We start from the raw sequence: 22,271 nt of genomic DNA, 5'->3' as shown, positions 1-22,271 counted from the left end.
TTACATTTCTTTTTTCTAATTAGAAAAAAAAATAATTTAAAAAACCCTTACATTCACTAAAGCTATTGTGTGCACTTTGACAAGGATGGGGGCACAAATGCAAAGTTCATGACCTTAGACTCAGTGATTATTTGTTTATGTCACCGCAGGTTGGTAGGACCTGAAATGTTTTGAAAGTCTTACTCCATGAATGGAGGGAAGGGGACTGAGAAATCATAGTCCCATGGCCCCATGGTCATTTGCCAGCTGGAAGGAGTTGGGAGACTCTGTGGTTCCCTCATCTCTGAATTGGGGAGCTAAATACTTGGAAGGCCCTGGGTGGAGAATTTTCCATTTTTGGCCCTACTTAAAATTTAAGGTCCCATGAGTTTCACTGATGTGCTTGCTCCCACCTCAGGGCAGGGAGTGTGTGTGTGTGTGTGTGTGTGTGTGTGTGTGTGTGTCCACCTACACACATTTGCACAGGGGCACATCTCTCTAGGGTAAGTTCCATATGTCACTTCCTAATGAAAATTTCAACCATGTACCCTGAGAGGAGAATGAAAGCTTGCGACTTTAGGGATATAGCTGGAAGAATGATATTTTTTATGTGACTCTATTGCTTATTTTAAAAATGGACAATTTTTTTTTCCAGTAACAGATTGAGAATTCTTGGATGATTTGAACCAAAATAGAATAACACCACTAGGCCATACTGCATATACTACTAAAGAGTCATTTTAAATAAGCTCACTTAAGAGAAGCTTCTAGCACATGTCTGGCATGAAGTACTTGACAATGGTAACTCCTTGCCTACCCCTTGCCTTCTTCAGTCACTCCTGTGTGGATGGTAGTCTTCAGAGAGGCTCAGTCTAGGAAGCCAAATTCTATTGTCAATTCCTGATAGCACATGTAGACCTAAGACAAGGAGACAAATCCAAAGGGCCAGAAGCCATCTGGACCCTGAGATAAACTGGGCAATGAGAGCAAAGTTAGTAGCAGAACGATCCTGGGAAGGTGGGGTGGGTTTGAGGCGCAGTCTGGTGATTCCTGCTTGAGCAGTTCTGTGGGCAACCAGCAGAGAGCAGCACACAACACTTTTCCTAGATGGAGGGAGTGCTAGGCATTCACTTACTCAGTATTATTCAGTGAACATTTAACATGTGCTGGGAGGTACGGGTTCGAAATGGAAAAAGACGTAAGCATTGCACTTAACGGCACATGTGGGTTAGAACACGGAGACCAAGACACTCAATACCCGGACAAGTGCAGTCCTGCAGGATACGCTCAGCATGAGGGTAGACAATGGCTTTGACAGCAGACAATCCTGTGAACACGGCCATTGCTTTTTGATATATCATTGATAATTCTGGTGACATTAAGAACAGAATTACTTAACATTCTTTCATAATTTATCCAAAATCATCCTAAATTGTGAAGATGGCTTCCCTTTAGGACATTTCTCTGGCAATAACTGCCTAAATCTAGGAGGAAATTTTTCTGGTCCAATTAGGTGTATTAAACTTGTTCCTGGGAACACAGTGTTGAGAAGTATTTGAGGTGTGTGCAGGTAGCAGGGAAGGGGGATGAATTGATCATGGGGCAGGAACAATGGCTGAGGGAGGGCTGAGTGCTGCATTTTGTGCTACAAATATTTGGTCTCTGTTCTAAATAATTTTTGGTGTATACTTTTAAAACCATGAACGATTAGTTTGTTTAACTTTGTGTTTTAATATATTTTTTAAATATATTTTTTATTGACTTCAGAGAGGGAAGGGAGAGGGAGAGAGATAGAAACATGAATGATGAGAGAGAATCATTGATTGGCTGCCCCCTGCACACCTCCTACTGGGGATCCAGCCTGCAACCAGGGCATGTGCTCTGACCGGAGTTGAACTGTGACCTCCTGGTTCATAGGTCAACTCTCAACCACTGAGCCACCACAGCCGGGCTGTTTTAATATTTTTAATGTCCTTATTTATTTATTTTTTTTAGTTGTAAACAAGTTCACTTATCAACTGAAATGAAGAAAAAATTCCAGTAACAAAATCATGGTCTCCCTGTAAAGACTTCCAATCATGCTTGTCCACATACTTGTTTTCATGAAGCATTCCAGTGTCAGTTTCAGCCAATTCAGCTCAGGTAGTTGCACAGGTTGTGAGACCAGATCTCCTTTATAGGTAGTTTAAAAGATTTCTTTCATTGTCCTAAATTCATGAGAAGTGTTCTAAATTTTTTGCTTCAGCTCAGCTGGCTTTCACTCTGGGGTATTTTAGAATATGTGAGACTGCACAAGAAGCTGATTTGTCTTCTCTGCTTGCACCATTTCCCAATATACCACATTTGTCTTTCTAAAGGTCAGGCATGATGGAAACAGGCAATGTGTCTCACGTACCTTGTTTTCTTGTTGGATTTTTATGTCTGAGTTTTTTCGAAAATGTTAATGTGGATTTCTATAAATGCAACTGTTCAATTGCACAGAGTATGACTTAAAAAGAATTCTAGAACTTGAAATAACAAGTACTCATTGTGTCCAAGATATTATTCCTATTAGTAGTACCAGCTAGAAAAGTCTCTTTTTTAATTTTAGTGACTTTTACCAGTGTCTTGGAAATTATCTTAATTCTAAGGTCAAATATGGTGGATTAAAATTTGCTGGTACCTCACTGAGCTCTTTCTTTAGAATTATATTTAAATTTGCAATTCTCTAGAGTCTTTGTATTTCTTCTCTATCAAGATTATTAAAAATCCTCACAGAATAGTAATCTCCATGAAGGAGCAGCATGAGTGACCAGCTGTGATTAGAATAGGCCAACTTCAGGGGGGAAAAATTGCCACTTTCGTCTAATTAAGAGAGAGAAGAGTTGTGTGTGTGTGTGTGTGTGTGTGTGTGTGTGTTTTAAGTACAACTTCTTATAACTGTGAAAGTGTAGTGGTTAATGGAAGTGCATAATTGTTAACAATAATTAGTTTGAAACAGTAGTTGTGGGAATGGCTGGGTGTCTGTATGAATGAGATAAACATGAAGTGGTGGAGAGTGTGCTTGAATAGGGGTACACATAAGAAGGAGTGGGCCCAAGTACCATAGAGAAAGTCGTGTCAACTAGATTAAAGAACAGTCAGATTTTTCTCCAGGGTATCTAATAAATTCAAAGAGAAAATAAAAATGAGAAAAATAATATGAGATTTCTGACATTTCAGTGGTGGTTTATGAGGTCAACATATGCACTGGCAGGAGGCCAGGTGCCGGGACAGAGTCTAATGTACTTATCAACCTCATCGGCTTCAGGGGAGATTCGGGGAATCGAAGTCTTCACCAGGCCCCAAATAACAAAGTCAAGTTTCAACAGGGATAGGTAACAGAAAGATCCTTATAAATTGTTACCCCCCCCCACCACCACACTTCCTATAATTTCTTTATCTAAAAAGACACACACTCAGAAAATTCCTGAATAGTCATTTGGTACCAAATAGAAAGTACAGAGAGGTGAGGTCACTTCTTGGTGTGCATCTTATTGCTCTGGAGTTGAGGTGGGGCTGAACCAGAACAATGCAACCATAGTAAGTCCCACTTTCTCCTATTAAAAATAAATAAAACAAAAATAAAAATAAAACAATCAAGGGTCTACTTCCAGCTAGGGCAGTCTAACTTGTAACAAAATGGCCATCCTGCTGAGAATTAGAAATGTTTGATGAACATCTCTTATTTATTTTTGTTAATCCTCACCCGAGGATATTTTTCCATTGATTTTTAGAGAGAGTGGTAGGGAGGGAGAGAGAGAGAGAGAGAGAGAGAGAGAGAGAAACATCGATGTGAGAGAGACACATCGATTGGTTGTCTTCCACACAAACCCCAACCAGAGCCAGGGGACATGCCCTTGACCAGAATCAAACCTGGGGCCCTTCAGTCCACAGGCTAATGCTCTATCCACTGAGCCAAACTGGCTAGGGTGATAAACATCTTTTAAATATGTTTTAAAGGCATTGGAGAGCTGTCAAGGAAGTTAAGGCTTGAGGGCCCAAGATTCTGGAAAGAAGAACGTCCAAAGGAGTAGCTGGTATTTACCATAGCTTTCAGCCATTCGTAAGTGGAAGCTTAGCAGCAAGAAGCCAATCAGAAAATGACAGTGAAGCCTGTGATGGCGTGTGGAGACTTAAGAGGTCTCATCAGGCTGGGATTCAGTCTGGGCCCTGCAGTAAAGATAGGCTGTCGTAAACTCCCACTTGAGAAGTGAGACCTTCAGGTGAATTCTCCCAAAACAGAGCATAGGGCAGATCCTGGGCAGGAGACGACCCAGGAAGCACAGAGAAGAAATGCAGAGAAGGAGAGAAGGAAAGAGCTGGAGACAATATAATCAAGATGTGTATTCTCGATGCCACTGCTGTTTGCAGCAGGGACTAGGTCCCTCAGACCTCAGCATCAAGTTTTATTTATTCTTTTTCCACCTTTTTATTGGCAATCAATTTACTCTAAGTTAGAAAGGAATATTTACATGCCTAGGTTGGAATTGTTTTTTTTTTTTAAATATATTTTATTGATTTTTTACAGAGAGGAAGGGAGAGAGATAGATAGTTAGAAACATCGATGGGAGAGAAACATCGTTCAGCCGCCTCCTGCACATCTCCCACAGGGGATGTGCTCGCAACCTAGGTACATGCCCTTGACCGGAATTGAACCTGGGACCTTTCAGTCCGCAAGCCACTGAGCCAAACCGGTTTTGGCTGGAATTGTTTTTCGAAAATATGTTTTTATTAATTTCAGAGAGGAAGGGAGAGGGAGAGAGAGAGAGAAACATCAATGATAAGAGTGAATCATTGATCAGCTGCCTCCTGCATGGCCCCTACTGGGGAGTGAACCCGCAACCCAAGCATGTGCCCTTGACTGGAATTGAACCTGGGAGCTTTCAGGCCACAGGCCAACGCTCTATCCACTGAGCAAAACCAGCTAGGACAATAAAAATATATTTTTAAAAAATAAAATAAGAAAATGAATAAGAAATTAGCAGTAGTAAACTTAGAATAAATGTGATTAAATTTTAAAAATATTTTTATCAGGCTGTATGATTGAGGAGGGGAAGAATTATATTACATGTTTGTATAGGGCAGTGATGGCGAACCTATGACACGCGTGTCAGAGGTGACATGCAAACTCATTTTTTTGGTTGATTTTCCTTTGTTAAATGGCATTTAAATATATAAAATAAATATCAAAAATATAAATCTTTGTTTTACTATGGTTGCAAATATCAAAAAATTTCTATATGTGACACGGCACCAGAGTTAAGTTAGGGTTTTTCAAAATGCTGACATGCTGAGCTCAAAAGGTTCGCCATCACTGAATTGAATTGCAAATCTTGCGTGAATTTTGGGACACCCTATATATTTTCCATAAGGCATAGCATAGGACTTTGTGCATAACATAGTAAATGGTGATTCTTATAGTGGTAGTAATAATGATATAGTAGTAATATAGCAATATAGTAATATTGTACTATAGTTACTAATAATGTACTGATTGCAATGCTTTTTTTTCTAGATAAAGGGAATGTCCTAACAGTCACTCCGTTTCTTTTACAGGTTGATATTTTTTCCATTGAGGCAGTGTCCCTTGGAAAATTGAAGAAAGTTCTGATTGGTCATGATGGCACAGGTCCCGGTAAGATTTGCTTTCTTGGTAAGAAGTTTGTTTTGAATATTTATAAAAAGTCTCATAAAAGACAGGTCAAACAAACGATGGATGTACAATTCATGTAAAATTGAGATGAGAAAATTTTCTTTTAAGAAATTAGAGTTAGCCCTAGCTGGTTTGGCTCAGTGGATAGAGCATCGGCCTGTGAACTGAAGGGTCCCAGGTTCGATTCCGGCCAAGGGCATATACGTTGGTTGCGGGCACATCCCCTGTGGGAGGTGTGCAGGAGGCAATCGATGTTTCTCTCTCATCGATGTTTCTAGCTCTCTATCCCTCTCCCTTCCTCTCTGTGAAAAATCAATAAAATATATTTAAAAAAAAATTAGAGTTAAGTGAAGTGTTGTTAGATTATATTTATTATAGGACTTAAAAAGCTCACTGGTACCTTATTATGAAGAAAATTTCCTAGGAAAATTTCCACGTGTGTGTGTGTGAGTGTGTGTGTGTGTGTATGTGTGTAAAGTACCCAGACCTACTAGGTAATACTCAAAAGTGCATCTATCATGTTTCCCTACAGATGTGTTTCTGCTGGGTTCCCTACCCCACACTCTTGTAGCAAACCAGTAACTTGGAAATCATCCTGATTCTCCCTTTCTTTCCTCACCTTCTACCCCTCCCACACCTATTAACTAGTCCAGTCAATTCTAATTTTTAAATATCTCCCTTATTTTCCTTAGACATATTAAATTCAAACATGTTTGTTTAACTCTGGAACCTCCATTCTTCACTACTAAAATGCAACCACATATTTTAGTAACCATTTATTACATTTATTTCTATACTTCTTTTTTTCCCTTTTGCTAGACTTTTAGTTTTTTGATGTATGGTATAACATATTATTCAACTTTATTCTCCTCGTACCAAGTATAGTGCTTAGAGCTTAAAAATGGCTGTTACCAGAAAGAAGCATGGGTATTCTAGGTACAACCCAAAGAGAAAGGAAGAAGAAAAGGGAAGGCCGCATTGTATAGGAAGAAAATAGATGCATGATAAAATGAGTTGAGGACTATATAGAGGAAATTATTAGAAAGAGGCAGAAATAAGATAGTACATAGAGGAAGGAAAGACATAATATACTGTCTTCTATGCATGGTGTCATGAAGGATGGAAACTTCTATTGAGATTTAGCTTTTATCCCAAGTCTCCCTGGAAATCGTGCATGGATTTGCAGAAGAGCTGATGAGAGTCAAGACTGTAGACCTGGGCATGAATCAAACAGAACAGCTAATAGGAATTCCTGGCTTAACCAGGCTCTAGTTTTTAAAAATCATTTTGAGAATCCTCTTGGTTGTGAGAGAGAAACAGAAGATCTAACCCCAAATGCTGAAAGAGAGGATGTTGAGGCACTGTGGCAACAATAGCAACAGCACCTACAGGGCAATCACCAGGGACCCCGCAGGTCAAAGGAGGAAGAGTTAGGGGTTTGTTTGAAGGAGCAGGCTGGACATTTGTAGGGTAGGGTGTTATTACCAGGTGGGTTGATTCAACAAAATAAAAATTATAAAAGGAAAAAGGAAAGAAACGTTATGATTTTTAATGTTTAAAGAGCTAAAAGCAACAAACGTCTTAATACTAGTTTGTTTGTTTTTCAGTGAAACACTGATTAACAAAATCTGTGCAGGTATAGGAAACACTTCAGCGAAACTTGCAAACCTTTTCTTTTCCTTCCCATTGTTAAAAAGAGAAGCTACATAACATTATTCTTTTTCTTCTTTTTTATAAATCTTTACTGTTGAAACTATTACATATGTCCCGTTTTCCCCCATTGCCCTCTCCCACGCCCCTATTCTTTTAACTTGAACAATGTTGTATCTCAAATAGAATAAAGAGACAGCCTCAGTAAAGCCTCACATTTACAGCAAACTTAGAAAAGCCTCAAAATATTTAGGAAATATCTGTATATCTTAAAACAAACACAATAGCCTCTTGGGCCTACACCCAGATATTCTGATTCATAGTTATTGAATCATCAGAAATGTGCTGTCTGGTTTTTTGTTTGTTTGCTTGTTTTTTACAAGCACCTGAGGGGATTCTGATTCATGTGGTCCTCAGACCATTTGTTGGAAAGCACTGCCTTCTGATGTAAGAGTGCTTTGCGGAGGACCTGCTATGCCTGTCCCTTTGCCACAGGTTGGGCATTCAAATGTGAACAAGGCAGGGCCTGGTGGGAGCAGACACAGAGGAAATAAGCAAGTATAATAAAGTATGACACATAGTGTTAAAGTGACGCACAGAGTGTTATTGTACCACATGGTAAGGGGACCTCGCCTCATCCAGAAGAATATGAAGCTCTCCTCCAAGAAATGATGAAAACATGATAGGCATTTAAAAAAACAATACACAAACAACATGATAGGCAGGCTGAAGATTTTGGCAGGATAGTTTGGAATTTTGATGAGTTTCTCTGATAGGGTAAGGCAATTTGACCTCAGTTAAGAAAAGTTGAAAGTAATTACGATAGCATAATTTTCTTTTTAATTTTTTAAAAAAATATTGATTTGACAGAGAGAGAAAGGCAGAGAGAAACACTGATTTGTTGTTTCAATTATTTTTGCATTAACCAGTTGATTCCTTTATGTGCCCTGACTGGGAATTGAACCCACAACCTTGGCGGATGATGCTCTAACCAACTGAGATACTCAGCCAGGGCTCTAGAGCATAGTTTTAAAAGTCTTTAACGAAACTCTCCTTCCTACATTCTGCATATTTTTCACTAAAAGAAAAGAAAATTACCATAATAGAAAATCTAGACTATGAGTTTCAAAATTTTTATTATATAAGGTCTGATAACCCACCCCCCACTGTGAGCCTAGAAAATTACCAATACCAGTGCTTCTACCTGTATTCGTTATTCCTATCCTCTCCACCAAAGTAGCTACTCTGAATTTTTGGTTTATCATTTCTTGATGTTTTTTATCCTTGCTTTTAATAAAAAGGCTTTACTAATTATGCAGGTATCCTTGAAAATACTTTTGACAGTTTTTGTGTTTTGTAAAAATCAAGATATGCTATTTGAAGCCTTCCACTTATTTTTCCACTCAAGATTATGCTTCTAAGATTCACTCATTTTCTTATGTGATGCTATAGATAATTTATTTTCATGTCTATCGAATATTCTCTTCTGCAATAAGCATGCTGAAATGGGAAGAAAACTGGAGTAGGATTTAGAAAACAGGTTCTTGATTCTGTTCCTCAAACACTTGTTCTGCTCCCTGCTAATTTTGGAATGTGGGTACTATTATCAACTTCTCTGAGGTTCAGTTTCCTCATGTGTAAGTATCACGGGAATACCTGTTTTTATTAGTTCATATGAATTAAAATCAAACAAAGTTATGTGTATGAACTGTGAATGCTAAAGCATTATTCTAACATGGTGTAAATATAATCAAGCTATGTCAGTCTGTTCCATGGCCCCAGAATCTTTTTTTCTTAAAGCCACTAATTCCATTCATGATGGATCTCCGCTCATGACTTAAGCACCTTTCAAAGGATTTCCACATATGAATTCTGGGCATAGGAGGACACAAACATTCAGACCATTGCAGTAATATAGCTCAATAATTTTTATATTAATTACATGTTGAAATATCATCTTTTGAATTTATTAAAATAAAAATATTTAAATTAATTTAATCTTTACTCTTTTTTCCTTTTTTTGGAAGTTTAACATTTTATTTATTTTTTTCAATTCTGCTATTTATTTTTTTTAATAATTTTTTTTATTGCTTAAATTATTACAAAGAGTATTACATATGTCTCCTTTTTTTTTTCCCGCCCTTGACAATCCCCTGGCCTCTCCTACCCCCCAGTGTCTTATGTCCATTGGTTATGCTTATATGCATGCATACAAGTCCTTTGGTTGATCTCTTGCCCACCCCCTCCTGCCCCCGCACCCTCCCCGGCCTTCCTGCTGTAGTTTAACAGTCTGTTCGAGGCAACTCTGCCTTTGTATCTATTATTATTCAAAAGTTTCTAATGGTCTTTATTATCCATGAATGAGTGAGATCATGTGGTGTTTTTCCTTCATTGACTGGCTTATTTCACTTATATATATTTGCCTTGTGTTATATATCTCTGGAAGATTGCTGTTGCAGAGCCTGCCTTAGCAACTAAACACCAGTTACATGAAAGGAGAGCAATAAAGATTTCCACTAAGGAAAGTCCAAATAAGAAATTTTTACTGATTTTAAGATATATTAGAATATTTGTAAAGTTATCATAGAATGTTTCTAAAAACTGACATTTTAGGATGTATCAATATAACTTGAGTGTAGGACAAAGGTTTGCTGAAGTTGAATTCCTGAAGATCATTGGATGTGACTTGAAATCTTAACTGATTTTTAAATTTCTGAGCCCCTCTCTGAAGGCCCCTTTAAATCCTTTAAGTATTTAAATTTTGTTTTGTTTTAAGTAATGTGCCTTCTTTTAATATTCTTTCATATTAATTGTCTTCCCTCTTTCCCCAGCAGATGGCTAGATGAGTACCAAGATGATGGCAAGACTGAATGGGAACTGCTTGCAGAAAGTAGCTACTGTGCAGTAGGAGAGATTGGATCTATGGCCTTGTGAAAGGGCCAGCTTAGGTCTGTTGCTGTTTTGTGGCTTCAAAAAACTATTGATCTGACTCTAATAATATGTTTTCCCTTTCCTTGTGCTGGAGCAAACCCTTGGGGAGGATCACTTTGTGCTAGACACAATTATTGCTTTGAAAAACTTCAATAGTTGGGAGAAGTACCAGTCAATACCTGACGAAGATCAGCCTATATCTGAAGTACACATATTATTTCTTCTTTTTCTACTTCTTCTTGTTCTGCTCCTCTCTCCCCTCCCTCTCCTCCTCCTCCTCCTATGCTTCCTCTTCCTCCTCTGCCTCCTGTGCTACATTCAGCAACAGGTTTTCAATGTAGGTTAAAACATCCTTATGTTGGATGAAGATGCCATCTAGGACTTTCATAGGTAGAGAGCACCTTGAAAATCCTAGGACTCTTAAGAATTTTGCTAAATTTACTCTGCCAGTGCTTTATAAGTGGGAGAACAAAGCCTAGATGATAGCACATTTTTTTACAACATATAAAAGCCCACTGATGAAACCTGTTGATCAGAAAAATATTTATTTCAAAATATTACCACTCATTTATAATGTACCCTTGTTATCCAAGACCTGTGATAGAGATGTACAGAATTAATGTTGTTCTAATGTCTGCTAACTCAACCTCCATTCTGAAGTTGTGTCAAAGAGTAATTCACTTTCAAGTCTTATTATTTAAGAAATACATTTCAGAAGGCTGTAACTTCCATAGATACTGATGCCTCTGATGGATCTGGGCAAAGTCAATTGAAAAGCTTTTGGAAATGATTCATCATTCTAGGTGCCACTAATAATATTTGTGGTAGGTGGGAAAAGGTCAACATATCAACATTCACAGGAGTTTAGAAGAAGTTGATTCCCACCCTCATTGATGACTTTGAAAGGTTCAACAGTTCAGTGAAGGAAGTAACCACAGAGGTGGTGGAAATAGCAGAACTTGAATTAGAAGAAGAGCATGAAGATGTGACTGAACTGCTACAATCTCATGATAAAACTTTAATGGATGAGGAAGTGCTTTGTATGGATGAGCAAATAAAGTTGTTTCTGGAGATGGATTCTACTGCTGGCGAAGATGCTGTGAAGACTGTTGAAATGACGGCAAAGGATTTAGAATACCCCATAAACTTAGTTGATAAAGCAGCAGCAGGCTTTGAGATTGATTCTAATTTTGAAATGAGTTTTTACCATGCAATAATAAAATGCTATTAAACAGTATTGCATGCCACAGAAAATTGCTCATGAAAAGAAAAGTCAATCGATGTGGCAAACTTTATTGTCTTATTTAAGAAATTGCCACAGCCACCTTAACCTTCAGCAACCACCACCCTGATCAGTCAGCAGCCATCAACACTGAGATAAGACCCTCCATCAACAAAAAGATGATGACTTGCTAAAGGCTCAGATGATGAGCCTTTTTAAAAGCACTTTTTAGCAATAAAATATTTTTAATTAAGATATGTATATTGATTTTTTTAGACATCATGCTATTGTACTTATAGTATACTGTAAATATAACTTTTATATGCCCTTGGAAACAAAAAAAAATTGTGTGACTTGTTTTAATAAGATGTTCACTTTATTGTAGTGCTCTGGAACCAAACCCACAATATCTCCTACGTTTGTCTGTAATCACTGATATATTGATCTTGTGTTCTTCTTGTATTGACCAGCAATTAGAGTTCTTCAAAGATCATTGATTTTTTTTTACAGGTAAACAAATTCCTTTGTGCTCTGAACATTGAGGACCAGAATTTATTTTACATCACTAAGTAATGTGTCCAGAATTACCTGCATTGTGAAGTCTATTACATACTGTTTATGGAACAGTGTTTGGGTTTATAATTTAAGCAATTGAATTACAAATGTACTCTTTGCCAATTTTGTGGAAAAGCAGACAGCCATTGGTGATACTTATGGTTGTTTATACTTTTTTTTTCTTTTTACTTTAACAGGTTTTCATCAACTAGACTGCAAAAGCATTACTAGGGGTTCTTGGTAAAATACAGATTATTGGTCCCTACATCCTAGAATCTGCATTTTTTATACAAATGCAGTTCTTCTGCACAATTTTTCTTGGAACTACTGGGCATGCCTTTTGATATCAACTTTAAATTAATAGAGTCTGTTCTGACTTTCTGTTCCTGTGCTACCTGGCAATTTTAAAACAAAAATAATCAGAAATTCTCATGTTTAAATCTGAGGAGTTCATTTGTTTTTAGAAATAACTTTTTTTATAACATAAGAAAAATTGTAATACATCAAGTGCTTTTTAAATTTTAATTAAGTGTATACACATTCAGTATTGTTAATTTAATTTAAAGTTCTACTGATCAATTAATATATATTTTTGTTAATTGGGAATTAATGAAACCATTAAGAAATTACTATATTGTCTTTTATAGGATCAATCATTAAGTCTCAGTTTTCTAGAGTTCATTATGTTGAGTTACATTCCTTCTATACTAATTTGTTGAGAGTCTGTATCATGAAACAATACTGAATTTTGTCAAATGATTTTTCTGCATCTATTGACATGATTATATAATTTGAGAGAGAGAGAGAGAGAGAGAGAGAGAGAGAGAGAGAGAAAGGAAGGGAGAGAAATATCAATGTGAGAAACATTGATCAGCTGTCTCCCACCTGGGATCCAAACCAGAACCCTCCCACACACACCCAGACAGGGAATCAAACCACTACCTTTTCGTATGTGGGAGGAAGCTCCAACCAATTGAGCCATTAGCCAGGGATGAACAAGCTTCTTCTTAATTCAACCAAAAATGAGATATCAAGGACTCCGCTCTTTGGCACTCAAAAGATTCTGGTGTTCACAGATAGATTATTTCAGTGAAGTTTACCGTTGTAGAAAATTTGGTATAAAGGGACCTGGTGTTCTGAACTCAACCTACCAAGGTTATCATGTCAACTGCTATTGCTTTCTCTGTATGTCAGATTGCTAGTCACACAAGATATTGAAACCAGCAACAAACACCAGAAAAACTAAATGACCTAAGGGAGGAATATTTAACTCAATTCTAAAGCTATATTTATGAGGGGGTAACTGTAGTCCTCTACTAAGAAAATATGTTTAAGTACCTCTAATTGTTGACTATAGCTCTAAAAATGTATGGGTTGGTGTGTGTGTTTTTTTAATATTATGTTCATAGTTTAAACTCAATGCATATTTAACGTTGTACCAAAAGAAGTTTTTTTAGTGACACTAAAATTTTGTTTTCCATTTTATGGGTTTTGTTCACTTTACAATTCATAAAAAGTTAGAACGTTGTTTTTCTCTTATGGATTTATATCCTTCCAAGTATTATACCTTTATTAAGTATATTAATTCTGGATTTAGCTTCCGCTCCCAATAGGGAGTTTTTTTTTTTTTTAATTCTAATTCTGACAAGACTATGCAAAATTGCCTTCTCATTAGCATTATGCTCTTTTTGGCATTTTTAAAAGTACTTTAAATAATGACTGCATAAAATGTCATAATATTTGGAATTGACCCCTTTCGTTATATCATCCAATGTGAAAAGCTTGTGAAAAGAGCTGCAAGATGTTTAAAAATAAAAATCTTCAAGACATCTTTCCTATCACCTGTGAATCAAAATAACTTAGGGTATCTTGTTTTTCCTTACCTCTTCCCCCTCCTCAATTTACTAACATCCTCAATCCGACTAAGTGCCCCAGTCAGCCACCATTCTCTCACAGGTATTGCATCTATCTGATTTAAAACGTGTTTTGTTTTAAACCTTTGTTTTGACTGGATTGATTGAAAATTATTTTGTGATCTTTACTAACCTAAGAGAGGATGTAATGCCATGAATTAAGTACATTGTCCTGTGATTCAAAATGCTTTTTCTTAATGTACCAAATTAAGCCAAAAAAAGAATAAAAACCTCAAAATAGGCTTGCCATTGTTTTTTTTTCCCCCAGTAGCGATTGCCACTTTTTTCAAATTGTACCCAGACAGGAAGATTACTGAATGTACTGTTCTGGAGCAACAGAATCACCTTAAGGCAGGAAAAATAACAGTGATTTTTTTTCCCACTGGCACTCCTCAATCTATTGCCTTTTTCTAGTTCTGAGGGCATTGGCAACTTGAAGAGTGACAAATTATCCTTAGTAATATCCACAGTATAAGCTCCTAGTTATTACCTTGATACTTATTAAGATGCTATTGAGTTATATAATACATATAAAACATTGCTCTGTCTTCTGTGTTGGCCCAGTCTTTTGGAAGATAAGAGATGGGCTCTTTTGTTAACATAATACATTTTTGAAAAGTAATTTTATAATGAAAATATCTCCATGTGGTTTTGATCTATATTTTTTATTATAAGTGAGGCTGAGAATCTTTTCATAGGGAGCCATTTTCAGATTTTAAACGATACAATCATTTTTCAGCCCATTTAACAATAACAACTTTTACTCTATTTTCAAATACTGTATATGTTTATGTTATAACATTTTTTAAAAATATGTTTTTATTGACATTAGAGAGAGAGGAAGCAAGAGGACGAGAGAGATAGAAATATCAATGAGAGAGAAACATCAACATTGACTGGCTGCCTCCTGCATGCCCCACACTGGGGAAGAAGCCCAAAACCTGGGCATGTGCCCTCACCAGGAATCAAACCAGTAACCTGTTGGTGTATGGGTCAGTGCTCAACCACTGAGCCACACTGGCCGGGCATCAACTTTTTGTGTGAAATAAGTTACAGTATTTTGCCCAGTTTCCACTTTAAATTTTTAAAATTACCTTTACAATGATGTGATTATTTAAACTATATATTTATTGTCACTTAAATACTATAAAATTGGCTGTATATCCATGTGACAAAATGGATGGACCTTGAGGGCATTATGCTAAGTAAAATAAGTCAAACAGAGAAAGACAAATACTGTATGATCTCACTTATATGTGTAATCCTTAAAATGGAATTCATAGAAATAGAACAGATTGGTGGTTGACAGAGACAGGGGTGAGGGTGGGGGGAATGGGTGAAGGTCCTTAAGAGGTAACAACTTCCAGTTATAAGAAAAGAGTTCTGAGGATGTTATGTACAATATGGAGACTAGCTAAAAATACTTCACTGTATATTTGAATGTTGATTAGAAGTAGATTTTAAAAGTTCTTAACACAAGAAAAAATACTTGTAACTCTATGAGGAGATGGGTGTTAACTAAACTTATTGTGGCAATCATATCACAATATATTCATAGATCAAATCACTATGTTGTACACCTAAAATGAATACAATGTTATATGTCAATTATAACTGAAAATTTAAAATTTCTGTGAGATAAAATACATCATATTTGAACTAAAATATAAGCTCTGAGAGAACATACCTGCAATTTCTACAAATAAAATATTAATGTGAAGATTAAACTTACACAACTCCTATAGCAAGTAAGTATTAGCATCCAGATCAGAGAGACAAAATTCCATAATAGGTCAATGGTTAAAGAGTATACACAGGTAATTCACAACAATGGAAAGCCAAGTATAGGTACAAATAAGTTATGTTTTAGTTTTAATAGGAAATTGGCAAAATAGGTGGGGCCGAATGAAAACTGATAAAGGAAAATGAGGTGATGGAAAATAAATATTCACGTCACTGCCATTATGATTCAAGTTAGTTAGGGGGTAAAGTCAGACCAGCAGAACTGGTTAATGGTTCATTGAAAGAAAAAGTGTTAAGAAGATTAGTGGTGTGCGTGAGCAGATGGAAAGGGAAGAAATAAGCAGCTGGCTGTGTCTGGCCTGTAATGAGAGAATGAACTTTTACTGTTGAAGATTTCAAAGGATTGAGAACTCTGATAATGACTAAACCCAGAGTTTGGCCACCAAACTGTGGTTAAGTGGAGGGTAATGAAGATGGCTGGCTAGAGAAGGTCAAGGGGTTGTAGATGGAGCCATTGAAGATTGAAATTGCTAGAATGAGAGAAGGGTTTTAGGATAAAGACAATGGTGCTTATTACCATTTTTTAAAAATCCAAAACCATTCAATTTGGCTGATAGGTCTAAAAACCTACGCACTAGTAATAAAAAACATGAATATAAAATCTTGGCCTTTTGCAGATGAACTTAAGCACATTTGTCCTTTTGTATTGACCTCTAAGTTTATACAACGAAGAAACAGAATTAAGACAAATTAGCATTCTATTGGCCTTAAGAACAAAAAAAAATGTAGAAGTATCAGCCTGTCTATAGAATATTGGTAGTAATTCAATAGCTCTTACCCTAAGGTTAGTGGATTTTCACACATTTTCTCTTCATCCTCTATGAACTGCTAGATTACTAATTATTGATATTCCACTGTGTGTTTTTTGTTTGTTCGTTTTAGATTTGTTGCTTCTGAAGAAAAATACCTCCAGGAAAAGTTCACCTTTCTCCCCTTCTCTATATCCTGTTCATGGTAAGATTAGGTGATGACCCAAGTGTTGGTTTCCTCCTGTGCCCTTTGCATGCTTGTTTTCAGCTCCTGAGACTTAAACTCAATTCTAAACCACTCTGTGTGGCCCCATGAGCTCCTGCAGGCTGAATGCTGAGTATTCAGAGGCTGTAATAATTGATGGGGCTTCTGGTTCTCCTTTAAGATGCACTGTCTGTCTTCCTGCACAAGCGATCATGTGTCATCTTAGCTACGTATGTCCCAACAGCCGACAAGCAATGATATGCTTAGTGGAACTTTAAACAGAGCATGGAAGCTTCTGGAAACACTGTATATCATTGACAGTGGCAGTGCTTAAAATTTCTAATTACTTTTATACTAGTAGAGCTCAGGGTATCTGACCAAGCCTCACGGTGCCTGAGTTCCAGTTCTGGCTTGCCTTAGCCAGCTCCGTTCCCATGGGCAACTCAGAGTCACTGCAATTTAGATAGTTTTTTGTTTTGTTTTGTTTTTACCTAGAAAAGATTCTTAAAAGCCACGAATATAATAGGGTTATTTGAACTGTGTTGATATTATATTTTTAAGGAGATAAGGATATCAACATAAGTTAAATGCACACAAAAATATTCACAAGGTTCCAAAACAGAGAAAGGAAGACATATTTTGAGTCAATTGGTGCCTACAATGTCCGTCTTCCCTTCAGCGTCCCCAAGGTGCTTGTTCTTTAATTACAAGTGGAGCAGAGCATTCCTCAGGCTGTCGCAGGTTACGTTGAATCCCAAGAGTTTTTACAAAGGTACAGTGTTTGGAATCTAAAATAATTACCGGTAAGCTGACCATACCACTTTGTGATATTTTAAATATGCTTAGGGACATTTAATGAAGCATTATTATTTTAACGTCTTTCATTATTTTAGATTAATTACATATTGTTCTTAAGTAGTAACACATGCAGTAATTTTCAAAGTGGAGTATAATTCTCTCTCTAAAATAATAAAATAAAAACAACACATTTTAATAGAACTGTATTGCTACAATGTAATCTATAAGTGCCTAAGCATTATTATTATTGAAAAATTTTAAAAAGTCCTTCACTTTGAAAAAATAAAAAATGCTAGGTTTACTGTTGAAGATTTCAAAGGATTGAGAACTTATGCACATTTGTCCTTTTGTATTGACCTCTAAATTTATACAATGAAAAGACGGAATTAAGACAAATTAGCATTCAAAGGATGCTAAAGGTTGTACTAGAGGCCTGGTGAATGGATTCGTGCACCAGTGGGGTCACTCGGCCTGGTCTGCATCCTCTCACAATCCGGGACCCCTCAGGGGATGTTGGATTGCCAGTTTTGGACTGATCCTCACAGACCAGGCTGAGGGACCCCACCGGTGCACAAATCTGTGCACCAGGCCTCTAGTATGCATACAAGATCTTTGGTTAATTGCTTCCCACCCTCTCCCTCCCCCCTTCCCTCTGAGATTCATCATTCTCTTCCATGTTTCCATGCCTGTCCATTGAGCGTCTACACCCTGGTGGTCAGTGCACATCATAGCTACCAGTCAAATGGTCGAACGGTTAAATGGTTGAACAGTCGGTCAGTCGCTTAGACTTATATATATATAGATTATTTAAGTTTACTATACTATATTCCTGTTTCTTAAAGCAAGTGTTAGGGAATGTAGTCCCAAGAATGCATAGATTTCCAGGGATCAAGTAATTTAGGGGTTTTGGGTTATACTCTTAGTTGGTGATAGATTTTCAAACATGGCAATTCTCAATGGCCTTTCTTATCAGAAAGTATCCATGTTTAATGAAGAAAAGACAACAGACATACATAGAGTTCATTTTTAGTAACAAATTAGGAAGGGAGAAACAGAGAGAAAATGGCTGCAATTTTCAACCTGCTTGTTATACTGTCCAGAATCTTTCACTTGAGTCTGCCCACATTTTAAATTTCAAGATATAAAAGAAAACATCATTTCCATGTATTTGTTTTTATTTCAATTTAGAGGCGGCTTAGATTGGTAAGATGTGAGTCCAAATGTAACTGGTTTATCACCTTGACCCATGCCACTACTTCAAGACATTCATTTTGTGTGACTTTAAGATATACTCTTTGCTTCAATTTGCTGGAATATTATAAAACATGAATAAAAATACATTTTGAACCTGCTTAATAGTATTTAGAAAAAAAATCCAATTTGTCTAAAATCAAAATCCAACAGTGAGTTAAATAATGTTTAGGGGAAAAAATAGAAGACTGAGAAATTGAGTTAATTTTCCAAGTTATTTTTTGAAATGTTTAATTCTAAAATGCATAGATGTGATATTTGAATTATCTAATTAATTAGAATATTAAAGTCAATATATAATTAAATGACAATTTAAAAAAATCCAACAGTATTGGAGCACATCATGAGTGAGAAACATACTTTGTATCCCCCATAGTATCTTGATTCTAGCTTTCTAGAAGCTTGTTGTGGGAATGAATCCTCACCCACTCTCTCATCATGCATGCTAATATGCATCCAAAGGTGAGGAATACAGGGGAAATAGAATCTTACTTTCCCAGCGGATTGCCTTTCCATCACTTCACATAAAACAGCCAAGTAGACGCCAGCTGGGACTTTTTGTGGATATGACATGGGGTGTTTTCCCTGCCTCCTCTATAACTCTGTATCTTCAGTACAGAGCTCCTCTGCTTTAATTCTGGTTTGCACATTGCATATTACTGTAAGAAGGTGTTTAGACAAAGGATTGATTCCATAGTTGGGAGGACTTTGAGACAGTATTGTACTAATGCAAAAGTCCAAGAACATGGAAGAGGAAAGTGATATGAGGGTAAAGGTCAGCAAATGAGCCTTCTATTGTAATCCAAGTACACTTTTTAAACTGCTTATTCACATCAGAGAATGGAGGTCAGTTTCTGTCTCCTGAGAAAGTGATTTCTTGCCAGTAAGTCTGTATATGTTGGTTACCAAGCGGGGTGGGGTGCTATCCCATGCGAGCAACATGTCCCACTATGAATCCTGGGTGAACTATTGAGATGAGCTTGCTTCCCTGCTTTTAGATCTAGCTTTATATTTCAGGGTCGCTGTGTGACTCTTGGCTTCAATAATACAGTCACGCCCCTAGGGATCACAAACAGTAAAGACATATCACAAGCATTTTTCATAAATGTGATAAATTTTGAAACTTTTGCATTTATTTTTGCCAGCAAATGTTTGACTCATCTAGTTCTTGGCATTCACTATCAGGATTTTGGCAAAGAATGTTATTTTCCATCAAAAGAAGAGATCTTTTCTTTCTCTGATCATGAATAGTTTGTAAACCAAACTATGTTTACCATCTAATGTAAAGAATTATTTTTCCTACTCGGATTTCTATCAAATGGGGACAGTGATAGACACTCACTGCCATTTGACTTTATGGTAAATCCCACAGAGTTCTTAGTAAAGCTACATCAAATCTGCCTTCTTACATATTTTCACTTTTATAACTTGTGTTTCTTTTGTCTGGCTTCTTTCAAATTTGTAATGATGCATATATTTATGATATAATACCATCTTATATGTAAAAATAGCTTTTAAGTCAAGCTTTTAGTCTTTTTTTTAAATGTATAACTTTTTTTGTTGTTGTTGTTATCACTTGAGGATATTTTTTCCACTGATTTTTAGAAAGAGTAGAAGGGAGGGAGGGGGAGACACAGAGAAAGAAACATCAATGTGAGAGAGACACTGGATTTTATTGTGAGTTACGAAGTGCTGTGAGCCTAGCAAATACCATGTAACACAATATGAAGGAGAAAACCCTATTCCACAAAATTATTTTCTCTCTGCATTGCCTAAATATAGTATAAACAATATTTACAGATGTGAATAATGATTATTTCAAAGATTAGGAGGAAATCTTGGTTATCTTGCTTTAATAAAAGAAGAGGAAAGAGAAAGTCGGGGGGGAGGTGGCCAACACATCCTTCTGCGAGTGATGGGTTCCATAATAGCGTTGTCAGCGGTGGTCAAGGGGGTCTCTGTCTAGAGACAGTACTCTGTGACCCCAGTTCTTGTCTCGCTTGTAGGAATGAATTCATACAATAGACTACAAATGTCAGCAAAAACAAGCGAGGATTTCTTTGTAGAAAAGAAATACACTCAGATAGGATCTGAGCAGGCAAGTCAGCTGACCAAACTGAGTGCCCCGCTTGGGTGGGTGGGGGGGTTTGGGACATTTATATCCTAGAGTGGAGTGCTCCTCAGTAAGTCTCCCCCTTCCTTATTTCTAAAGAAAAAAAAGTGTCTTTAATTTATAAGGTTGCTTCATCTAGGTATTATGCCATCAGATCACATCCCGGAGGCTCTGAAACTTTCCTGCCTGCACAGGGCCTGATGCCTCCATTGTCTATTTTCAATTTGTCACGTCTCACACTTACTTCCTCCAAGCCCCGGCTGCCTCTCCAGCCTCTCCCAACTCATATCTTTCTATCTGCCTGCTCTAACAGTGTGACTGTGTTGGAACCAGAGGAAAGTCTGCTGCATAGAATATTACAAATCTGACAAATGACCCAGGAATTCCAGTTTCTGCTTCCACATGTAAGGAGCTTGGAAGTCACCATTTTCTCATAACAACAAGTAAAAAGTTATTGAACAAACTGCACAATAAATAATATGTCTTAGATCTGTAAGAGAAGTAAGGTCATAGGACAAAGAGCTGCCCCCCAAATTAGAGACCAACAAGCAAAATCAGAGAATTGCAACTTACTAGAGCAGTGATGGTGAACCTTTTGAGGTCAGCGTGTCAGCATTTTGAAAAACCCTAACTTAACTCTGGGGCCGTGTCACATATAGAAATTTTTTGATATTTGCAACCATAGTAAAACAAAGACTTATATTTTTGGTGTTTATTTTATATATTTAAATGCCATTTAACAAAGAAAAATCAACCAAAAAAATGAGTTCGCGTGTCACCTCTGACACGCGTGTCATAGGTTCGCCATCACTGTCCTAGAGCATAAAGTCGGGAGCTGAAATCTTCACGAGAACCCAGGCCAGGGAAGGAAGTATTAAACTGTAACGGATGAATTGCTGGAGGCTCAGAGTAGACAAGTTTGATAGTTAAAAACTTCAAGGGGACCCAGTCATTAGGAGCCCCACACTTCTGTGAGTTTTACCTCTAGGAATTCTACCAGGTTCTCGTAGTAGATATTGTTGGGGTTGTGGTGGGGGGTTCCCTTCACTGCACTAGGAAGAGGGAAAGGAGCCATTTTTGCAATATGCCAGAGCACTCTGTTCTTCTTAGCAAGGCCAACCCTCAGAAGAAACTCTAACCAGAGCCTACCTGTTGGGTTTTATTGGAACCTCTCTGACCTGACAGAAAGGGAAGTCCCTAGTGGTCAGTGCTGCCATCCTGTCCCACCTAAAGGGATGAGAGGACAACTAAGAAACACTTGTGAGGTTCACTCACTTAAAAAATGGGCCAACGACTTTAACAGACACCTCACTAGAGAAGACATACAGATCGCTGATAGGCACATGAAGAGATGCTCTGAGTCTTATGTAATCAGGCAAACGCAAATGAAAACAACAATAAGATACCACTACCCACCTATTAGAATGA

The 22,271-nt window shown here is 37.1% G+C and overlaps 2 pseudogenes; both read left to right on the top strand.

Annotated features, from left to right (window-relative positions):
- The window catches only part of LOC138993169 (lipoxygenase homology domain-containing protein 1-like), a 56,202-nt pseudogene extending 45,610 nt beyond the window's left edge, over window positions 1-10,592 (top strand).
- Window positions 1,166-11,675, top strand: LOC138993495 (tigger transposable element-derived protein 1-like; annotated as a pseudogene).
- Window positions 11,676-22,271: the final 10,596 nt, after the last annotated feature.

This window comes from Myotis yumanensis, unplaced genomic scaffold, assembly GCF_028538775.1.
Source record: "Myotis yumanensis isolate MYYU_CA2020_CCGP unplaced genomic scaffold, mMyoYum1.0.hap1 SCAF_15, whole genome shotgun sequence".
Classification (NCBI taxonomy): domain Eukaryota; kingdom Metazoa; phylum Chordata; class Mammalia; order Chiroptera; family Vespertilionidae; genus Myotis; species Myotis yumanensis.
The sequence above is the reverse complement of the archived record's forward strand: the minus strand, read 5'-3'. Positions and strand labels throughout refer to the sequence as shown.